Source organism: Diadema setosum, chromosome 3 (genome assembly GCF_964275005.1).
Source record: "Diadema setosum chromosome 3, eeDiaSeto1, whole genome shotgun sequence".
Taxonomy (NCBI): Eukaryota; Metazoa; Echinodermata; class Echinoidea; order Diadematoida; family Diadematidae; genus Diadema; species Diadema setosum.
This window is the reverse complement of record NC_092687.1, coordinates 34420233-34427176: the sequence shown is the minus strand read 5'-3', so window position 1 is coordinate 34427176 and position 6944 is coordinate 34420233. Positions and strand designations below refer to the sequence as shown.

At 36.3% G+C, this 6944-nt stretch overlaps 1 protein-coding gene across 1 annotated transcript in view; it reads right to left on the bottom strand.

The window, feature by feature from the left end:
- LOC140246807 (uncharacterized) overlaps positions 1-6944 on the bottom strand; it is an 80759-nt gene that overhangs the window by 37701 nt on the left and 36114 nt on the right. The window lies entirely within an intron of this gene.

The window sequence follows — 6944 nt, the reverse complement described above, 5'->3', positions numbered from 1 at the left end:
CATCAATCTTCCAACTTCATACCTATTGACATAATCATGTTTTCTTCTGACATATTGTGAATTTTAATTCGGCCTGATGCATGTTCCTATGTTCATTTCTGATGACAACATTATTTACTATTTTTCAGGGAGAAAAAAAACATTTCAAAATAATTGTTGGAGCATAAATAGATGTCAGAGGCAGTGTCACTGTTGAGCTCAATTACAACGTAATTATTTACATTTTTGGAAAAAATTGTAATCGACTTTAATTACTGTCAATTACTTTTAATTACATTCAATTACTTTTAATTACATTCAATTCAAGAGGAATGACACCCGTGAACATGGAGGACGTGTGATTTCTTGAGCTCCGCCACCACCATTTCTCTGGCTTTTCAAGCAAGCATACTCGACTTTCTTCCCATGCTCCGTCCTCACCTTTTGCTCTCGTCCATGTCCTAACTCCAGAATCATATTTTCACTGACATGTGCTCATGGAAAAATCGTATAATCTGAGGCGAAAACCTACAGCTCAAGAAGCAATGGCTACGCAGAGTCAACGCCCCAAGACCCCAGCGCAACCTGCGGCCGATACGTGTATGCCAGTCAGCAGTGAGAAGGATGCGTTCACACTCGCAGACATCATGAAGTCACTTCAGGACTCGGAAAAAAGAGTTTGTGCAAAGTTGGATCAAATGCACTCTGATTTGACTGTCCTCAACAAGAAAGTTCAAGATCTTGAGAGTGCAGTTCAGGATAATTCTGATCGTGTTCTGAACATTGAAAAGCAGCACATCCCTGAAGTGGAAGAACGACTTAGACGCAAGATTCTGGAGCTAGAAAACAAAATGGTCGCCGCTGAAATCTACCAACGCAAATCAAATCTTCTCTTCTACGGAGTAAAATCTACGCCAAACGAGAATGTCGACAAAGTGGTGAGAGATGTCTTCGTATACCTGGGCCTGAGCACAGAGGAGGCTAAGGCTGTCTGCCTCGTCAATGTACATCGCTTACAACAGCGTGCCGATGATGACAGACCCCCGCCAATTATCGCGAAGTTTGTCTACATGGCTGAACGCAACCGCATTCTAGCAGCATTCGACTCCAATACCCCTCGCAAGCAGAACGCCAACACTACAAACGACATGGCTCGGATGACGGTGAGAACCGACCTTCCACCCGCCCTGAAAGTCAAGCGCAGTCAGCTAGCGAAAGTGGCCTACAAGATGAGGAGGGAGAAGAATCTGTCGACAAAAATATCTGTCACAGGTACGGAAGTAGTGCTCTTTTTCAAAGAGAAAGGTTCAAAGAAGTGGGAATTGTACAAAGATTAATCCATCGAAATTAGTACTATGTATGTCTTGCAAGTTGCATAGCTACTCAAAAGCGTAAGTCTGAACTCAACAGAAATTGTCATTAATCTGTAGCCGGACATTTGAAAATTGCAGATCTTTGCGTTTTTAGGCGTTTGTACTACCGATTATAAAAACTGTCACATTTTGATACCCTTAATATTACACCGCACATTTTTGAGTAAGTTATATACGTGTTTAATGTAGTTACATCATATATGGATTATGTGGAGTGTAAACGATGCATGAGCATTAGACTTACAGAACCTATCTAACAATTCATGTAAACCGTATGTTTGTAGACTCCGGATTTTTGAATTGTACCGTATGGACGTACAAATAGGCCGATAATGTTCAGTTGTTATAATATGATGTACAAAGGATGTAGGTACTCCACACTTTGTAATATGTATCACAAATACTATCTTTTAATGTATGTATGGCTACATTTCGTACGGCATTTTTTTTTCTTCGTCGAAGGTTACTCATATAGCATTTCTCTATGTACTAAATTTGACTGTACGCCCTAAGGTTCAAGCTTAGTCAAGTCGACATTCTTTTAGAGGTATGCCTGCTTGTATTTTGCTTGTTTACGATAACACAAAAATCCAAAGTACAGGTGGTGGCAGTGTTAGTTCAGGCGTAACCTCCGGTTCACTCAGTCATGTCAGTAATGTCGTGGAATAGATTTTTTTCAATGTACAATGCATACGTATGTATGCACTTACTGTTGTGTTTCGTAGCCGTTTTTGAAACGATGTTCAAGTTCACATTCCTATCAATGTCTCAGTTTCTGTCAAAACATGTCCATGAATTCAGCTATGTCATTTACCCTTTTGACACAGTTTGTAATGCATATAGTGCTGTGCATATACAAGGTCAATCATCCCTAGCGGTATGCGTGAGTCACCCGAGCGAGTTATTCCATATACGCCATTTGTTATGTAATTACACACACACGTTTTTCTTTCATCTGGCGAGGTACTTTATTCAGCTCTGTTTCCCTGATTCACCTATCTTGAATGTCTTTCAAATCCGAAGGTTTACTCCTCCATTATGGTAACTAATGGAGAGAGCAGTGACTTAATGACCAGTCGTATGGATATGCATTATTATGGTGATGATAATGAGATCTCTGATTCACATGTTATAAAAAGGTTAAACAAACAAACTCCAGAATTTGACTTGTCTTATGATGAGAATGATACATTACTGCGAGGTAGAGGTTCCGACTATATTTCCCCTCAGGACATATGTACACGTGATTTTTTCAAGATGGAGAACAATTTTTCTATTCTTCATTTCAATATACGAAGTTTGTATAAGAAACTTGACCAACTGAAGACATTTTTGAATTTACACAATGTGGATTTTTCTGTTATAGGTTTGTGCGAAACGTGGCTGTCTGACGTGTCATTTCCCCTAGTTCATTTGAATGGATATTCTCTTGTGTTTAATAATAGAGTAAATAAACATGGAGGGGGTGTGGCTTTTTATGTTCAGAAAGGATTCAATTTTGATTTGATTCAGAATTTATGTCATATGACTGAAGATTTTGAAAGCATTTTTATTGAAATCGACATACCAGCTGGAAAGAATATTTTGATTGGTGAGATTTATAGACCACCAAACTGTAATCATACTGCTTTTTTTGATGTACTGAATTCCGTATTGAATTCTGAGTCTTTGCATAATAAACATTGTTTTTTAATGGGGGATTTCAATCTTGATTTACTACAGTATCACGAAAAGCCCTGCTGCCAGGATTTTGTGGACACTATGTTTTCATATGCTTTTACGCCGTGTATAACTAAACCTACCAGAATATTTGATTCAGCGTATACAATTATTGATAATATATTCACTAATATTCATTATCCAACTGATCAAGGTATAATAGTTTCGGATATGTCTGATCATTTCCCAGTGTTTGCTTCCAGTCCATTTATACTAAATCGTTTTAAACCTGCAACTTGGGAAATGAATTCTACAGATCGTGTTATGTCTGAACAAAATATTATAAGATTTAAGGAAAGCCTGTTAAATATTGATTGGTCAGTGGTTCTCAATGCGAATGAGCCTAATGATGCATATGATAAGTTTGTTGATCTGATCGCTCCTCTTTTCTCTTTTCATTTTCCAATAAGATCACAATCTAGATCAAATTATAAAAAGATACCACGATCCCCCTGGATATCGAAATCTTTGTTGAGGTCTATCAATAGGAAAAATAAGCTTTTTTATATATTCAAGTCTCACAAAACTGATGCTGCTAAAAGCAAATATACTAGTTATCGTTTAACTCATATTTTGTGAAGGTTGGATCTAATTTAGCTGATGTTATTCCGGAAACGGACATACCGTTTTCTACGTATTTAAGTCATCGCAATAATCAATCTTTGTTTTTTATGCCTGTATTAGAATCCGAAATTGTTGACATTGTAAATAATCTTAAAGCCAAAAAAAGTACTGGTTATGATGGAATTTCTAATTATCTCCTGAGATATGTTGTACATGAGATTGTTGTACCCCTCGCCCATATATTTAATTTGTCATTACTGAACGGTGTAGTGCCTACTAGGATGAAAATCACTAAAGTTATCCCGATATATAAAAAGGGCCGAGAGGACGAACTGGGAAATTATCGACCAATATCGTTATTAACTTCTTTTTCCAAATTACTTGAAAAGATTGTGTACACACGTGTATTCCGATTCTTAAACGACTGTAATGTAATAGATGATAATCAATTTGGATTTCGTAAAAAGCATTCCACAATTCATGCTATTTTACTCATGCTAGAGAAAATTATCAAAGCGATCGATGCCAAGTGTCACACAGTAGGTATCTTTCTTGACTACTCCAAGGCCTTTGACACAATCAACCATGAAATATTATTGTACAAATTACATCACTATGGGATTCGTGGAAGGGCCTTGGAGTGGTTTAGAAGTTACCTTACTGGAAGAACTCAATTTGTTAGTTTGAATGGCCATGTGTCCAGCTCACAGCCTATAACTTGTGGGGTACCGCAAGGATCCCTTTTAGGTCCTATATTGTTTATTCTTTATATGAATGACTTTCGCAGTTCGTCCTCTCTGCTCTATTTTCTACTTTTTGCCGATGACACCAGCATTTTTTATTCAAATCGAAACCCTCATGTTTTACTGAATACCATTAATACTGAATTAAAATCAGTATCTAAGTGGATTCAGGCTAATAAATTGTCATTGAATTTGACCAAGACAAAATTTATGGTTTTTAGCAATATAATCAATATTTTACCGGGTAAGTTGGTTGTTAACGACGTGGAATTGAACCAGGTGGAATATATAAAATTCCTTGGTCTTTATATCGATTGTAAGTTGACATGGAAAGTTCATGTTGATTCATTGCGTAAATTACTATCCAAAAATGTAGGTGTTATGTATAAGTTAAAACAGTATTTTCCTAAACATGTTCTCCATTCATTGTATTCTACTCTATTTTTGCCTTATATAGGTTATGGAATCCTGGCATGGGGAAACTGCTGTACAACTAGACTCAATTCTTTATTACTGATACAGAAAAGAGCTATACGGATAATTAACTTCGCCACATTTTTGGAACACACTAATGTCTTATTCTTTTCCAGTAGAACACTTAAAATCCAGGATTTATATCATTTCAGTATCGGGTCATTTATGTATCAGTTAAACTCAGGTGGTCTCCCTGATGTGTTTTCTTCGATGTTCGTCAAAAATACTGAAGTTCATTCTTACCCTACTAGACAAAAAGATTCTTTTCATCTTTCTCCTGTACGGACCGTATCTGCTTTAAAAACAATAACCACTACAGGACCTAAATTTTGGAATGAGTTGGATAGAGAAATAATCCAATCCCAGTCTCTCTATTCATTTAAGCATAAACTTAAACTAGTTTTTCTGAATTCATATCTATAGCTATTCTTCAATCCTCCTCGACATTCTCTGATCATACTTCACATTACTGACATTATCGATTATGTAACATGTGCCTCGCTCGTGATTTCTGTATTATCTCCTGAACTTCCTTTGTACACATTTGGTATCTCTGCTATTGTACACTGCATCTGACTTGTACCTCGCTCGGGTGATCACGCAACTCTCAAGAAGTCTTGTGCCGCGGACATTGTTTTCTTTGTTTTTTTTTTTCTTTTTCTTTTTACTTTTTGGCGATTATATTTCTCCAATTCACAAATTGTCATTCCTTTAATTACATATACCAAGTAAGAAATAATCTCACATCCGCATCTGGGAATCTACACCCTACAAGCAATGCTTCTATGTAGATTCCTCATATTTCACATGTTTTATTGTCTTATAAGCTGTACTTGACAATTCATCCAGGCTTTTGTATTGTGATGTTTATGTTTTATGTATTTCTTGAAATGTGGAATATGGAACAATAAAAAACAATAAAAAAAAAACAAAAAAAACATTACAATAACACTTCATTTGTTCTTCAATTTTATCTGGATTGCTTATTTCTCTTTCCCCTTAGGTATCTAGTACTCTCTAGCATGTAACTGCATCATTTCCCATGATGTGGGGGAAAGAGGGGACACAATAGGAATTGATGAAAACACTATTTGTTTTCAAGAAGTGCACAAATTGACCATTTGAAATATTTCATAATTGCCATAGGTAATAAGTTTCAACAAGAAATTAAACTATGTACATTATACAAGCAAATTTACATTTCTTATAATCCTTTGCAGTGGGAACAGAAAGTCAAAATTGCAAAAAAAAATTAATTCTAATGTTGCAACTTTTTCAAATGAGAATGGGCCTTAAGAATGTGTTCAGGCAGGCATAACATTCACTGCATTTATGTTGATTTCATGTAAATTACAGAGTAGTGGGATGAATTGCATGTTTTCCCCTATGTAGAGGATTGGTTATAGCCTATATAGTTCCAAAATTAAATACATGTAGGTCATTCATGTAGTTAAATATTATTAAAATTAAATCCCACGTGATATTTCCTATAGCATCAGCACAAGGTTTTTCTCATCTGTATTGTCTACATGTGCTCATGATCCATCAAATGCCATAAGCATATGGGAAATACACAGTTCCAATAGATTAAACAAACTAGGAGGCACCACTTAATCATGCCACCACCAATATTTAAAAGCTAGAGACTATTATTGAGGACCCTAATGGTAGTGGAATGAAAGCGAAATGCTGTCATTGTGACTAAGTAATTTCTGGATCTTTGAAGGCCACTTCAAACTTTCATACTAATATCAAGGTATGTATCACATACAACATTATAAAATTGTACATCCATCAATATACTGGTTAACACATCCATGCACAGGATTTATTTATGTACAAGTAAAGCCCATTTTCATCATGCAAATCGGCAACAAGTTTTCTTGATTTCTTTAATGGTACTTCCAAAAGAAGTGTATAATGCATTACAAATGAAACAAGAGCCCCCAGGGGGCAAGCCGTTCACCTGAGTAACGCGATCGATACACTACGTGCAGTTTGCTGTTAAGGCCCCTTTTCCCACTTGTTTGTTTCTTCTTTTTTTTTTTGGGGGGGGGGAACTGGGGAGGGTGAGGGGGAAACCCCCCAGGAA